The sequence below is a fragment of the Dromiciops gliroides genome, chromosome 5 (assembly GCF_019393635.1).
Source record: "Dromiciops gliroides isolate mDroGli1 chromosome 5, mDroGli1.pri, whole genome shotgun sequence".
Classification (NCBI taxonomy): Eukaryota; Metazoa; Chordata; class Mammalia; order Microbiotheria; family Microbiotheriidae; genus Dromiciops; species Dromiciops gliroides.
The window spans coordinates 141,484,775-141,502,284 of record NC_057865.1 but is presented as its reverse complement, the minus strand read 5'-3'; positions in this window follow the sequence as shown (position 1 = coordinate 141,502,284).

The window sequence follows — 17,510 nt, the reverse complement described above, 5'->3', positions numbered from 1 at the left end:
GTTACATAATTTGTCACCTGAAATGATTATATATTTTTTTACTTGTGGCTTGGTGGTCTAGGATATATTTCATCCTTAATGATGTTTTGTTTCTCTTTCCACTGATTTTCATCTAAATGGTCTCTAGCAGGCTTCTTCCTTCTGATATGGTCATTGGCTCAAAGTGTCTTAATATACAAAGTTACTTCACCATTTATTTTGTCTAATGTCTTTTAAAAAAATTTTTCATAATCATATTGTAGTCATTAGTCATATGACAACATGTTTCAGAGTTACCTCTGAGATTAAATTAATGAAATTATCTTAAAATTTCTAGTTTACCTCATTCCTGTAATCTATTTATGTGTATATCATCGTATCACTCCTCTCTCTCATGAATTATTGGCTCATTAGTAGAGTCAAATAAAGGAGGCAAAAGTCTCTCAGACAGCTGTACTCTGTCCTTGAAAATTTTTTTAAAAGTGTCCTGGGGGTGAAGCCAAGATGGCAGATGAAAGGTAGTAACCTCTTGGACTTCCCTGAATGATCAAGACAAAAACATGCAAATAATGCCATAGAACAATTCCTGAAGCAGCAGAACACAAAGAAGGATGGAGTGAGATTATTTTCTAGCCAAAGATGGCTTCGAAGGTCAGTAGGAGGGGGCTGCTATGCCAGGATGGGAGTGGAGGCCAAGCCCATGGTAGCACAGACACAGATCCAGCCCTAGGCAGGCTATACAAGGGAAAGAGACCCCCAGAGTCCCTGAATTGGCTGCAGTGATGGTGCCTTCTGGAACTAAGCTCATGGTCTGGTGAGAGGACTGAGTGGTTGGCTTGGGGGAGATTTCAGGGTCCCTGCTGGCACTAACCCATGCAGGGAAATAGGAAGCAGCATTGAGGGCTGGCAGTGGCCCAGATAGGGGAGAGGTAAAGTCTTGCTGGTGTTCTCAACTGTAGCAAAACCAATTTTGTTTCTTGTTTGAAAAGTAAGTAGGCTTAGGGTTATTTACAGACCAGAGAAGAGGTCAGGTGAGTGAAGAGGCTACCTCTCCTTAAATCAATCCACCTGGGAGTCCCTGAATCTTGGGACAGTGCACCCTATGAGCAGTGCTAGACTTTAAGGAGTTGAAAGTTAAGAAATAGCATGGCGAGATGAGCAGGCAAAAAAAGTTGCAGACCATAGAAAGTTTCTTTGGTGACAATGAAAATCAAGGTACACCCTCAGAAGAAGATAACAACATCAGGGCTCCTACATCCAAAGCTTCCAGGAAAAATATGAATTGGTCTCAAGCCAAAGAAGCACTCCAAAAGAACTTTGAAAATAAAGTAAGAAAAAAAATAAGTCAGGAAAAAATGGAAAGAGAAATGAGAGTGATGTAGGAAAGTCATGAAAAGAAAAAGTAAACAGCTTGAAAATCCAAATTGAAAAGCTCTCTGAAGAAAATAATCACCTAAAAATTAGGATTGAACAAATGGAAACTAATGACTTTATGAGAAAGCGAGGCACAATAAAACAAATCCAAATAAATGAAAAAACAGAGGGCAATGTGAAATATATTCTTGGAAAGACAGCTTACCTTTTAAATAGATCCAAGAGAGATCATTTGAAAATTATTGGACTACCTGAAAACAATGATCAAAATAAGAGCTTAGATATCATCTTCCAAGAAATTGTCAGGGAAAATTGCCCTGATATTCTAGAAGCAGAAGGTAAAATGGAAATTGAAAGCATCCACCAAATACTTCCTGAAAAAGATTCCAAAATGAAAACTTTCAGGAATATTATAGCCAAATTGCAGAGCTCCCAGGTCAAGGAGAAAATATTACAAGCAGACAAAAATAAACAATTCAAATACTGTGGAGCCACAGTTAGGATAGCACAAGATCTATCAGCTTCTACATTAAAAGATCTGAGGGCAGGCAGAGCCAAGGTGGTGGAGAAGCAGCAGCAAGCTGCCTGAGCTCTCCTTCTGTTCCCTCAAAAAGAACATTAAATCAAGCCTCTGAACAGATTATGAAACTACAGAACCTGCAAAGAGACAGAGAGACAGTCTTCCAATGAGAGATAATTTATAAGGCTTCAGGAAAAGGTCTGTCTGACTCAGGCAAAAGGGAGGCCCAGCTCAGGGCAGCAGCCCAGCACCAAGGGGGTTGGGGTAAGTCAGCAGGAGCTGTGAGCCACAGACGAACAACTGAGGCCCCTGGAACATGGCTCAAAAATGTGGTGGCCAAGGACAGTGGAAAAACCTACCTGCAATAGCCAAGAGGGCAAGTTGTCAGCTGTAGGGCCACGAACAGGACAGGTGGGATCAGGTGCCTGACCGAGCACGCTCAGACAGGAAGTGCAAGGGGGTGAACTCCACACACTATAAAGGCCTCAGAGTAAAAGGCCAGTCACACAGCACCTATACCCCTGCACAAGAAGTCCAAAACAGGGACCCTGGGGCCCCCAGAGCAGACCTCAACTTAAAAAATAAATAAATAAGCTGCAATAATGAGTAAGAAAAAAAAGAGCCCTCTCCATTGAGAGCTTCTGTATCAATAGGGAAGAAACCAACACAAACTAAGATGAGGATAATACCTTCAAATTGCCTACATGAGAAGCCTCATGGGGGAAGGTGAATTGGTCTCAAGAACAAAAAGCCTTCCTGGAAGCTCAAAAAGGATTTCAAAAATTAATTGAGAGAGGGAGAAGAAAAATTGGGGAGAAAAATGAAAGCAAAACAAGAAAACTACGAAAAAAGAATCAGCGGCTTGGAAAAGGAAGCACAAAGATCGACTGCAGAAAACAATTCCTTAAAAAATTTATCTGGCCAAATGGAAAAAAAGGTGCATAATCTCACAGAAGAAAACAATGCCTTAAAAAATTCATTTGGCCAAATGGAAAAAAAAGGTGCATAATCTCACTGAAGAAAAAACAATGCTTTAAAAATTAAAATTGGAGAGTTGGAAGATAAGGAATCCATGAGACACTGGGAATCAGTCAAGCAGAATCAAAAGAATGAAAAAATAGAAGAAAATGTGAAATACCTCATTGGAAAGACAACTGATCTGGAAAAGAGATCCAGGAGAGACAATTTGAGAATCATTGGACTGCCTGAAAGCCATGATCAGAAAAAGAATCTAGATACCATATTCCAGGAAATTATTAAGGAGAACTGCCCTGGTGTCATAGAATTAGAGGATAAATTCATAATTAAAAGAATCCACCGATCACCTCCTGAAAGAGACACCAAAAGGAAAATTCCAAGGAATATTGTAGCCAAATTCCAGAATTATCAGGTGAAGGAGAAAATACTCCAAGCAGTCAGAAAGAAGCAATTTAAATATGGAGCCATAGTCAGGATTTTTCAGGACCTGGCAGCTTCAACATTAAAGGACCGCAAGGCTTGGAATATGATATTCCAGAAGGCAAAGGAGCTTGAATTGCAGTCAAGAATCTATTACACAGCAAAAATGTTCATACTCTTTCAGGGGAAAAGATGGTCATTTAATGCCATTGGGGACTTTCAATCTTTCCCGATAAAAAGACCAGAACTCAATAGAAAAGTTGATCTTAACATACAAGACTCAAGAGAAGTTTATAAAGGTAAACAGAGGAGAAAAAAAAAGGTTATTCAATTAGGTTAATCTGTTTATATCCCTACACGGGAAGATAATACTCATAACTCTTAAGAACTGTAAATGTATTTGGGCAGAGAGAAAGACTTTACACAGAGGGTATAAATATAAATTGTCTTTGATGTGATGATACAAGGAAAACTAAGGGGTTAAAAAGTGAGTCTATGGGGAGGAGAGGAAAGGGGAGGTGGAATGGGGTGAAATATATCATATGAAGAGGTGAAAAAAAAAACCTATTACAATAGAGGGAAAGAAAGGAGGAATGAACATTGTTTCAACCCTACTCTCATTAGATTTGATTCAAACAGAGAATAACATATATGTTCATTGGGATAAAGAAACTTAGCTCATTCTTTAGGGAAGCAATAGGGGAAGGGGAAGGAGGGGACTGATAGAAGGGAGGACAAAAGCAAGGGAGAAAAGCGTAAAGAAAAGAGAGGGGGGTGACAAAAAGGGAGAGCAGATTGGGGGAGGCAGGGGTAAGAAATAAAACATCAGTGAGGAGGAATAGGTTGAAAGAAGGGGGGAAAAGTACAAAGGGGGTAAATAGAATGGAGGGGAATAGACAGTCAGTAATAGTAACTGTGAATGTGAATGGGATGAATTCTGCTATAAAATAGAAGCAAATTGCAGAGTGGATTAAAAACCAGAATCCTACAATATGCTGTTTACAAGAAACACATTTGAATCAGAGAGATACACACAGAGTAAAGGTAAAAGGCTGGAGCAGAATATATTATGCTTCAGCTAAAGTAAAAAAAAAAAAAAACAACAGGGGTAGCAATCCTTATCTCAGACAAAGCATAGGCAAAAATAGACCTCATTAAAAGAGGTAAGGAAGGAAATTACATCTTGCTAAAAGGTACTATAGATAATGAAGTAATATCAGTATTAAATATGTATGTGTCAAGTGGTATAGCATCCATATTCTTAGAGGAGAAGTTAAATTAGTTACAAGAGGAATTAGACAGTAATACTATACTAGTGGGGGATCTGAATCTTCCCCTCTCAGAATTAGATAAATCTAGCCAAAAAATAAATAAGAAAGAAGTGAAAGAGGTGAATAGATTACTAGAAAAGCTAGACATGATAGATTTCTGGAGAAAATTGAATGGGGATAGAAAGGCATATACCTTTTTCTCAGCAGTACATGGTCCATTTTCAAAAACTGACCATGTATTAGGGCACAAAAACATCATAGTCAAATGCAGAAAGGTAGAAATAGTAAACGCATCCTTCTCAGATCATGATGTAATAAAAATTACATGTAAGAAAGAGCCAGGGAAAAGTAGAATGAAAATCAATTGGAAACTAAATAATTTCATTCTAAATAATGAATGGGCCAAACAATAAATCATAGAAGCAATCAATAACTATATCCAAGAGAATGATAATAATGAGACACCATACCAAAATCTATGGGATGGAGCGAAAGCAGTGCTTAGGGGAAAATGTATAGCTCTAAATGTTTATATGAATAAAAAAGAGAAAGAGGAGATTAATGAATTGGGCATACAAATTAAAAAGCTAGAAAAAGATCAAATTAGAAATCCCCAATTAGATACTAAACTAGAGATCCTGAAAATTAAATGAGAAATTAATAAGATTGAAAGCAAAAAACTATAGAATTAATCAATAAAACTAAGAGCTGGTTTTACAAAAAAACCAAAAAAATAGATAAAATATTGGTTAATTTGATTTAAAAAAAGCAAGAAGAAAACCAAATGACCAGTATCAAAAATGAAAAGTTTGATATTACCACCAATGAAGTGGAAATTAAATCAATAATTAGGAATTATTTTGCCCAACTGTATGCCAATAAATTTGACAATCTAAATGAAATGGATGAATATTTACAAAAATACAAACTGCCCAGGTTAATTGAAGAAGAAATAAAATCCTTAAATAAACCCATATTAGTAAAAGAAATTGAACAAGCCATTAATGAACTCCCTAAGAAGAAATCCCCAGGGCAGATGGATTTATGGGTGAATTTTACCAAACATTTAAAGAACAATTAATTCCAATATTATACAAATTATTTAGAAAAATAGGTGAAGAAGGAGTTCTACCAAATTCGTTTTATGACACAAATATGGTGGTGATACCAAAACCAGGCAAAGCAAAAACAGAGAAAGAAAATTATAGACCAATTTCCCTAATGAATATTGATTCTAAAATCTTAAATAAGATATTAACAAGGAGATTACAGCAAGTGATCATCAGGATAATACACTATGACCATGTGGGTTTTATACCAGGAATGCAGGGCTGATTCAACATTAGGAAAACTATTAACATAATCAACCACATCAATAAGAAAACCAACCAAAATCATATGATTATCTCAAGAGATGCAGAGAAAGCTTTTGACAAAATACAGCACCCATTCCTAATAAAAACACTAGAGAATTTAGGAATAGGTGGAGCTTTCCTTAAAATAATAAACAGTATCTACCTAAAACCATCAGCAAGTATTATATGCAATGGAGATAAATTAAAGGCCTTCCCAATAAGATCAGGAGTGAAACAGGGATGTCCATTATCATTCCTACTATTTAATATTGTACTAGAAATGTTAGCTTTAGCAATCAGAGAAGAGAAAGGAATTAAAGGAATTAAAGGAATTGGAATAGGCAAGGAGGGTCTTGCATGGGCTGATGATGAGCGAGATGAGCAGAACCAGAAGAACATTGTACAACAGTATCATCAACATTGTGTGTCGATGTACTGTGATGGACTATATTCTTCTCACCAATGCAATGGTACAGAAGAGTTCCAGGGAACTCATGATAGAAGATGATCTCCAAATCCAGGAAAAAAAAGAACTGTGGAGTATAGATGCTGAATGAACCATACTATTTCTTTTGTTTTTGGTGCTGTTGTTTTTCTATTTTAAGGTTTTTCATCATTGCTCTGATTTTTCTCTTATAACATGACTAATGCAGCAATATGATTAGTGTTATTAAGTGTGTGTGTGTGTGTGTGTGTGTGTGTGTATATATATATATATATATATATATATATATATATAATCTATATCAGATTACCTGCTCTGTAGGGGAGGGGGGAGGGAGGGGAGAGAGGGAGAAAAATCTGAAATTGGAAAGCTTGTATAAACAAAAGTTGAGAACTATCTTTATATGTAACAGGAAAAAAATAAAATAATTTATTAATGTAAAAAAACATCATGCTTATAAATTTCATTCCAAAAAAAAAAAGAAAGAAGATCTGAGGGCATGGAATATGATATTCCAGAAGGCAAAGGAATTGGGATTACAACCAAAAATCACCTACCCTGCAAAACTTTGTATAATCTTTCAAGGGGGGAAAAAATGGGACTTCAATGAAAAACAGGACATTCAGGCATTTGTGATGAAAAGACCTGAACTGAATAAAAACATTGACTTTCAAATACAAGACCCTAGAGAAGCACAAAAAGTTAAACAGGTAAAAGAAATCATGAGATATTAAAAGATTAAACTGTTTACATTCCTACATGGGAAGATGATATATCTAATACATTAGAATTTTCTCAGTATTAGGGCAGATAACAGAAATAAATTTAGACAAAGAGTAAAGTTAGAAATTATGTATGAAGGGATGATATATAAAGCATTTATTTTTTGTTTATCATTATTTTGGGGGGATAGTCAGAGGTGGATGTCCTACCCAGGGTCACACAGCTTGTGAGTTTCTTTTGTCTGAGGCCAGTTTTGGACCTGGGTTCTCCTGGGTCCAGGGAGGATGCTTTGTCCACTGTGTCACCAAGTTGCCCCATGATGACCTCTTTTTTTTTTTTTTTTAGTAAGGCAATTGGGGTTAATTTACTTGCCCAGGGTCACACAGCTAGGAAGTGTTAAGTGTCTGAGGCCGGATTTGAACTCAGGTACTCCTGACCCCAGGGCTGGTGCTCTATCCACTGCACCACCTAGCTGCCCCAATGACATCTTTAAAATAAAATTAATGTGTGAGAGTATTGCTCTGGGAGAAAGGGAAAGGGAGAGTTGAAATGGGGTAAAATATCTCACATAAAAGAAGAAAAAGCTTATGGAATGGAGGGAAATTTGGTGGAGGAGCAGGGGAGTGAATGAGTCTTATACTCATCAGAATTTTCTCAAAGAGGGAATAATATACACACTCATGTGGGTATAGCTGTATCTGGCCCTGTGGGGAAGTGGGAGGGGGAAGGAATTGAGGGGGAGGGGTGAAGGAAGGGAGGGCAGATTGACAGAGGGACAGACTGAAACAAAAGATTTTTGAGGAGGGATAGGGTAAAAGAAGATAAAAAATGAAGTGAATATCACGAGGAGTGAATAGGATGGAGGGAAACAGCAATAATAACTGGGAAAAAATTGAAGCAGAGGCAAGAAGAATATATGATGATGATGATGAAGATGAAGAAGAAGATGATGATGATGATTTACTTACTTTGCTGGGCTATTGTGAAGAAAATTCTTCGTCAGGTATAAGGTACTATATAGATGTTGGCTATATTTATTATAGCAATAAAAAAGCCTCATGGATGTTTTGTAAATATTATATAAATGTAGTGTACTACTAAAAAAAATAATATGAGCAAAATGCTATTAGAAAAATCCTAGAAAGACTTATATGAGCTGAAGCATAGTGAAATGTACTGTATACAAAATAACAGCAATATTATAGGATGATCTGCTGCAAATGACAGTTATTCTCAGAGGTGCTGTGATCTAAGACAACTCTGAAGGACATAAAAAAAATGCATTTCATCTACAAAGAAAGAACTGATAGTAACTGAATACAAAAGGAAGTATATTTTGTTGTTGCAGTTGTTAGTTCCTATTTATAAAGTTGTTTTTGTTTGATATGTTTTGCATGACTACACATGTATATCTGTGAGAAAATAATGAGCTTTGCCAATGCCCAAAGGCCCCAGATTGATTGTATTGATTAGATTCACTGAGATTGACTGACTTCACTGATTAACTTACTTAAAGTTAATTCATTTGAAACCACACATGCCTGGCCCAGAAGAGGGTATTGTTCTCAGGAGCTGTGGACTCTGACCTCAACATGGGACCACCCTCAAGTCCAGTGAACCAATTGATTTGTGTAATGCTAGCCAATTAGCTTGAAGCAGAGTGCAAGGATCGCCCCTCCTTGGGACACAGAGGGAGCTTCCATCGTCAGTTGGTTGCTCGAACAGGCAGGTGTTGGAGAACTTGAGAACTCTAGGCTAGATAGGCCTTTTCTTGACTTTCTGACCCAGGTGTTCTCTTTTACTAATAAATGCTTAATGCCCAAAATGTGGTTCTAAACCTCCTAATTTATAAGTAAATCCTAGGTAGTTTTCCCTATACTTGGGACAGGAATAAGGCAACCACACATTAGATTTTAAACATCACATAGCTTATGTTAAATTGTTTGCGTTAAGGGGGGGGTGTAGGGAGGGAGGAAGAGAATTTGGAACATAAATTTTATTAAAAAAATGATGTTACAATTTGTTTTTACATGTAAGGTGGGGAAAATTCTAAACAAATAAATGAATGTATAGATAGGTAGATAAATAAATAAGGAGATAAATGAATGAATGAATAAATAAGTAAATGAATGAATAGATAGATAAGTGAAAGAGGGAAAAGAAAAGTCAAGATATAAAAAAGTGTCCTAAAGTTGTGGACCTCTTTCTAAAGCTACCTTCTAAACTGCATCTTCACAATATTATAATGTAAAACTTTCTTATAGAGAAAATAAATCTGTAGTCTTTGAAAGATTTAGAATATTAGGGAAAATTCTTCTGTCATTTTAGACTATGACTTTTATTTTGGGGGTTTCATGACTAACATACCTTTTGTTTTCTTTTTCTTTCTTTTTCCTTTTTTTTTGCCAGGCAATGAGGGTTAAGTGACTTGTCCAGAGTCACACAGCTAGTGTCAAGTTTCTGAGGCTGGATTTGAACTCAGGTCTTCCTGAATCCAGGCTAGTGCTTTATCCAATGCAGCACCTAGCTGCCCCTTATGAGTAACATACTAAGGAACAAAGGGGTAATTTAACTTCATACAGTCATGTTCCCAAATGAAATACTCTTTCATATTAATGCCCAACACATTTTAGAAATAAAGGTACAAATGTCAATTAAATTCCAAGCTCAGAAGTAATTGTGTGAATTCTTTTAGGGAAGAAATACAATCATTTTCTTGTACCCACTGAGTACATTCTAATATAATTCTAGTTACTGCTAAATAGACAGAAAAAATAGATACATAAGATGTTGGAGGAAAGGCAGTAACTTGCCTGAGCTCTCCCCAAGACCCCTTCAAATACCTGCAAATAATGCCATAAGACAATTCCTGGAGCAGCAGAACCCAGAAAAAGGCAGTGTGAAATAATTTTCCAGCTAAAGACAACTTAGAATATAGGCAGGAAAGGTCTGTAGTACCAGGGGGTAGTGGAGTCCAGCTTAGCACAAGCCTCGCTAGCACAGACTCAGAGTCAGTTACAGCAAACCAAGAGCAGGCCATGTGAGCCTCTGAATCAGTAGCACCAGAAACTGCTTCTGGAACTCATCCCATAGATGTTAGAGGGTTGAACAAATGGCCAGAATCAGACTACATGGGTCTTTTTGCTAGCGCTGAAGCAGGACTCTGTTGTTTTCCCAATACTCAGATCCAGGTCAGTCTTGGGTGGTGCTCCCAGGGAGGGGAGCAGCACAAACACCCTGAAGTTTGTGTACACAGTGGAATGGTACTGTTCATAATTCCAGGGCAGAAAAGCAGGCCTATAGTTGCTTGCAGACCAGAGTACAGGCCAGAAGAGTAATAAACATATCTCCCCTTAAATCATACCAACTTGGAAGAACTAAAAAACTTGCAAATTCCTAGAAGTATCTTGGAAAATAGCTGAACAAACCTCCTAAAGCTTGGGACAGTGCACCTTCCACACAGGAAGCAGTGTCCCAGTTTAATGAGAAATAGAAATTTAAGAAATAGTCTAGGAAAATTAACAGAAAAAATTGCTGACCGTAGAAAGTTTCTATGGTGACTAGGAAGCTCAAAATATACCCTCAGAAGAAGATAACAAAGTCAAAGCTCTTGTATCCAAAGCTTCCAATAAAAAGTATGAATTGGTGTTAGGTCATAGGAGTGCTCAAAAAAGACTATGAACATAAAGTGAGAGGTAGAGAAAAAAAATGGAAAGAGAAATGAGAGTGATACAAGAAAGTCATGAAAAAATGTCAACAACGTATTAAAGGAGATACATGAAAAAATACTGAAGAAAATAATACCTTAAAAATGAGACTAGGCTAAATGATTGTAAAATATTTTTGATGACTAGCCTAATTTAGGGGCTGAAGCTGACTGGAGGACTAAACTGGGACTGTTGACTATTTGGCTATCTGACTGCGTTTAATTTAATATGGGCCGTATATAAAGTTCCACCACACTGCTCCCAAACTGATAGACTAAAGATTAAGAAGCCTCTTAACTAAATAATCAAAGTAGAGTTTATTTATGAGATACTATTGAAAATTAAGAATACAGAGAAATAAAATGTACAACCTGACTGATTTCCTGTGGTCTCTTCCCACTGTGTCTCTTTCCCACCTGCTGCACTTCGAAGTTCTTGAATACAATAAGGGCCTTAGCCGCCTCTGGCCTCAGGGCATGTTACACTTTCCCTGGTTTGTATTAAGGCCTGTAACCTTGTCAGCCCTGTCTCTCCTTTTCTGAACCAAACTCTCCTCCGTCCTTGTCCGAGCTCCCCTCTAGTCAGCCCCTCGCCTCTAGTCCATCCTCCTCCTTCGTCTATCTAGTCAGCCCCCCCAGTCCATCCTCCTGGTCTATATATACCTTTTCTTCTCTACACTCAAATCTCAGAGCTTCCTTCGCCCCCACAGACGAAGCTAATCCGCCAGCTAGAGCTGCAGCTGGTGGGGGGGGGGGGGGCCGGTGTGCTCTCGAGCCTCATGCCTCAGCACAGGCTATCCTTCAAATAGCTCCGCTCAGGTCAGAGGGAGCTGGGGGCTTTTATTTTTTTCCCCCCAGCTGTCTGACCTGGTGTCTTGTATAGCCCACGGGGCTTTTTCTCCTCAGCTGAAGCTGAGGAGGAGGGGGAGAGACCCTGAGGGCCTAAGGCTTTCTAACCTTAGCCTAAAGGTAGGGTCCCCAAATCAAAATAAATTTCCACATGATAAAGGACATACAAAAAGCCAACAAGGAAAAGAATGTATTGAAAAGCCAAATTGCCAAATGGAAAAGAAGGTTCAAAAGCTCTTTGAAGAAAATACTTCCTTAAAATTTAGGATTGGTCTAATGTAAGCTACTGACTTCATGAGAAATAAAGAAAACAAAACAAAACAATAAAGCAAAATCAAAAGAATGAAAAATTTGAAGGCAATATGAAATGCCTCATTAGAAAAACAACTGACTTAGAAAATATCTCCTAGAGAGTTAATATGAAAATTATTGGACCATGATAAAAAAAAATTAAAAAAAATAAAACAAACCTAGACATCATCTTCCAAGAAATAGTCAAGGAAAATTGTCCTGATATTCTAGAACCAGAAGGTAAAGTAGAAATTGAAAGAATCCACTGATCACCTCCTTAAAGGAATCCTAAAATGAAAACTCCCAGGAATATTATAGCCAAATTCCAGAGTTCCCAGGTCAAGGAGAAAATATTGCAAGCAGCCAGAAAGAAACAATTCAAGTATTATGGAGCCACAGTCAGGATAACTCAAGACCTAGCAGCTTCTACATTAAATGATGGGAAGATTGGAATATGATATTCCAGAGGGCAAAGGAATTGGGATAACAACCAAGAATCACCTACCCAGCAAAAGTGAGTATATGCCTTCAGGGAAAAAATGGGAATTCAATGGAAGAGAAGACTTTCAGGTATTTTTTTTCCAGGGTAATGAGGATTAAGTTACTTACCTAGGGTCACACAGCTAGTAGGTGTTAAGTGTCTGAGGCCAAATTTAAACTCAGGTTCTCCTGAATCCAGGGCTAGTGCTTTATCCACTGTGCCACTAAGCTGCCCCTCTTTCAGGCATTCTTGATGAAAAGACCTGAGCTGAATAGAAAATTTGACTTTCAAATACAAGACTCTAGAGAAAAGCATAAAAATGTAACCAGGAAAAAGAAATCATAGGGGAGATGAAAAAATTAAACTGTTTACATTTCTACATGGGAAGATGATACTTGTAACTTATAAAACCTTTGTCCTTATTAGGGTATATGAATGGAGTATATTTATACAGAGGGCACAAGTGTGAGTTGAATATGATGGAATCATATCTTTAAAAAATAAAATTGTGGGGTGATAGAGGAATGCATTGAGAGAAAGGGAAAGGGAGAGGTGGAATTGGAGTAAAGTATCTCACATAAAAAAGTAAGTTGCATTTATCTGTTGAGGTAAGAGCTTGTACGGGTAGATGTCATTCCTGACTGAGACTTATTTTCCATAAATACGAGGAATCAGACCCTGATCTGAATGAGTAAACATACACAACAAAGCCTGTTGACTTGTCCTGTGAGTATTAATGTGCTAACACAGATTTGCATACTTTCCATGAAAATATGCCCTGTTTTTGGTTAAGACTAATGGATTGTTTAGTGTGTGTATATCAATAATCTATATGAGAAATGTATATAAACATATTTTATGCATGTTCATGCATTTGTTTACATAAACATAATATATGCATATCCATGTGTTTGAATAGATATAAAAAGTGGGTATACATATATACATACACAAGGCATGGGCATATACACATTTATACATGCTTGTATGTGTGTGCACATACATATATAGATGTGTAACTAGTTGAAGAAAAATTTCTTTACTGTTGGTGTATATGTGTGTATAAATACGCTCTCCATATCTGTCTGTCTACCTATGCTAACATAAGTAATAATTTTTCAACTGTTAATTGTCCTATTGACTGGGTATCTTGTCACTTAAAAGATAATTTTTGTATGAGATTTTTCTAAGATTGGTTTTAGCTCCTTGGTTTCCTTGGTAACATTAGATCAAGCTCTGTTGGACTAGGTCATAAGTTGGGTGTGGTTCCTGTTTTTCTTCATATCAGAATAATTTCCAGAAAGTTTACGTTATCTATTTTGGCTCTTAGCCAGATAGACATTTGGGATATATTCCTCTAATTTGAGTTTTATAGGATTGTTCTAATCAAGAAAAAGAACATCTAGTTTTCTGGACATAGTACTTATTATGTCAGACTTTCTTTACTCTAGGCAAAACCCTGCCCTCTCCATACCTTCTATATTTTCACTTTTCCTTGGTGGAAAATCTCTTTTCTTATCTAATTATACTTGACCTACCTGCAGCTTCAAAAGTAGGGAATCAGTAAGATGAACCTGTGTGAAAATGAACACCCCTTCACATCCAGAGGTATGGTGGTAAACACATAACACTCTCTATCCCCCAAAACGTATTCAAGACATATTTTAAAATTTAATCTGCATCATTTCCTTAGATCTAGACAAAACAATAAATCGCACACTAATTTGTAACATTTGCCAAATTATGAGGTGTAAAAATATTTTTGATGACTAGCCTAATTTCGGGGCCTAATGCTGACTGGAGGACTAATCTGGGGACTTTTGACTAGCTGGCTATCTGACTGCCTTTAATTTAACGTGGGCCATTTATAAAGTTCTACCACACTGCTCCACTCTCAAAATTGATAAGCATAATATTAAGAAGCCTCTTAACTAAATAATCAAAGCAGAGTTTATTTATGAGATATTATTTAAATTAAGAATACAGGGAAATAAAATGTACAACCTGACTGCATTGCAGTGCGTCTCTTTCCACTGAGTCTCTTTCCCACCTACTGTGCTTCAAACTTTTTGAATATGATAAGGGCCTTAGCCGCCTCTGGCCTCAGGGCACATTACACTTTCCCTGGTTTGTAATAAGGCCTTTAGCCTTTTTAATACAATAAGGGCCTTAGCCGCATCCTGCCTCAGGGCACTCAGGTCCTTTATTCTAACTCCAAGCCCCTTTCACTTTGTAAATCCCCTGCTTCTAACTTTTTTCTCCTCCTTACTGCCACTGCTGAACCCCTGTGTTTCTCCCGACCTGTTGGTTGTCAGTCTGCCCTTCGGCCTCTCTTTTCCCTGCTCCTAGTCCTTCTTGTCTTCTCCTGCGTCCTTGTAGCCCTGTCTCTAGTCTGCCTCGCTCCAACCTTTCTAATCTCATCAGCTGCCGCTTGACCTCTTCTCCACCCTCCGTCAGCAGCCCCGGTTCCTTCTCCGCCCAGTCTCTCCTTTTCCAAACCGAACTCCTTTGCTGTCTAACTCCCAGGTGTATATATACCTTTTCTTCTCTCCACTCAAATCTCGGGGCTTCCTGTGCCCACACACCAAGCTAATCTGCTAGCCAGAGCTGCTGCTGGTGGGGGCGGGGGCGGGGGCGGGGGGGGGGGGGGGCGTGTGAGCCTCGTGAGCCTCACATGCCTCAGGCTGTGCCAGAGCCCAGCATCTCTCAGATATCTCTGCTCAGGTCAGAGGGAGCTGGGGGCTTTTTCCCCCCCAGCTGTCTGACCTGGCGTCTTGTACAGCCCACGGGGCTTTCTGGCTCAGCTGAAGCTGAGGAGGAGGGGGAGAGACCCTGATGGCCTAAGGCTTTCTAATCTCAGCCTAAAGGTAGGGTCCCCAAATCAAAATAAATTTCCACAGGTGTCAATGCTGAAACTGAAAATTTAACAATTGCTTCTCACAAGTCGGTATGAGTTCACTCCTGCACATCCATACCACTCTTCCTCCCTATCAAAAACAAAACCTACTGTTTATCCACATCATGGAGCAACCCTTTTGTGAAGGACAATCAATTAATCATCGAGCATTTAAGTCCCTGCCACATATTAGGCTCCAAACTAGAAATGGAAAGGGCTTGGTATTGTTTAGGTGCTGGGTCCAGAGTCAAAGAGATACTCTAACAGTGCAATTAATACCCTTCTTCCTATCACCTACTGAGAATCATTTTATCCAAGGTCCATACCTTTCTCCCTCACTTCTTCCCTTCTATGTCCTCACCTTCCACAGACCTGCACAGATAAATGGAGGATATATGCTGCCTTTTTATGTCCGGTTGCTTATTTGAGTCTCTTACTGATATCCAAATGTATATATCCTTCCCTCTCCCTTCTCTGTCATTATGTGTGTGTGCACATGCATGTGTATGTCTTTGCTGCCCATGTAAACACATAACATAGGGTTTATTTAGATGCAATGTACAAACAGGCTTGAAATGATATCTCTGAAATCTTGATATCTTGACCACCTTTCTCCAACAAAGACTTTGATTCCTGCCAGGAGGGAATTAAGAGATTGGGGCCATGATTCTGGTTGCTCTGCTCTTCTCAGAAAGAGGGTAATATGCTAAAAGTATATCTATTGACCCTCCTAAATATTAACATCTATGCATGCATATATATGTAAATAGATATGGATATACAAATGTGTATATGCATACATACATACAAATATGTATATAAATGCAAGTGTGTGTATTTACAACATTATCCTGGTCACTATCTCTTAACAGGGAAAGAGTATACTCAACTACATTTGAAGGCTTGATTCCCTTCCCACCAAATGCTGATAACACAAAGAATGTCACTATGGCGAAAAACAAATAAATTCATTTATCCAAACTAATAGTAAACAGAAATCAGAGAAGTTATACAGATTAAAAATAACACCAAATAATTCACAGAGTGAATGAGCTCTGGGACAAAAATATCTCGGCTCCACTGAAAGAGGGAGAATTATAATTTTACACAAGAAGAAATTCTGTGAAATCTCTAGTGGTAAACTGGAAATACAGATATTCTTGAGACATTACTTCCTCTATATGTTGGTGTCTTTTCAGTGATTTCCTTCTTTGTTCAGGGACTTCTCCCTGAAGGTGCCCTGAGAAGGCAAACATGTACCCTCTAAAAGTAAGGAGAGATGGAAAAAAAGTCTCATCCCTAAAGTTCTTGCAAACTCTGTTGTTCACATAGCACCAGAGCAAAGATAAAACATTTTTTCCATCCTTGTCAGTGGTCTTTCAAGACCATTTTCAAGAGCATTCATTTCATCATGAATGCCTGAAAGTCTTCTCTTTCATTGAATTAACTTTTCTTTCTCCTAAAAGATTATACTCAGTTTTGCTGGGTAGGCGATTCTTCGTTGTAATCCCAGTTCCTTTGCCCTCTGGAATATCATATTCCATTCCCTCCAAACCTTTAATGTAGAAGCTGTTAGATCCTGTTTTATCCTGACTGTGGCTCCACAATACTTGAATTGTTTCTTTCTTACTGCTTGCAATATTTTCTCCTTGACCTGGGAACTCTGGAATTTGGCTATAATATTCCTAGGAGTTTTCATTTGGGGATCTAAGATCACTCATTTCAAGACCATTTTCAAGGCAAATGCCTCAAAAGGCCTAAACCCCCATGCTCTCTAGTTATATGTGTGTCTAAATATATGTGTGCTCTTTAGTCTATATGTGTGCCCCTCTGTAAGGTCAAATGTGACACATAAAAATACTCCTCTTTAGAATTGTTGTGGGAGGAGTACCAACCTGGTTCAAGACAGCTAACTCCAAAGAATTGGAGGCTCACAGCAAATCTTTATGTAAAATAGAGAGATTTCTTAATGGAGAGGCATACATGCCCAGGAGGAAGAATTAAGAAGGAGATTGCCTCTTCAAGTGATAAAAGAGTTGATCTTAAATACATTTATAGACAAAAAAGGCTATGTGCCAAGTGAGGGGATTGCAAATCTCCTGGAGATTGAATAACAGCTATGAGTGAGATATGCAGCACACATCTGGCTGACATACAAGGGGTCCATATCGTGAAAGTACAAAACTTACATATCATTTTGGTTCCTTTCAGACCTTGGTATG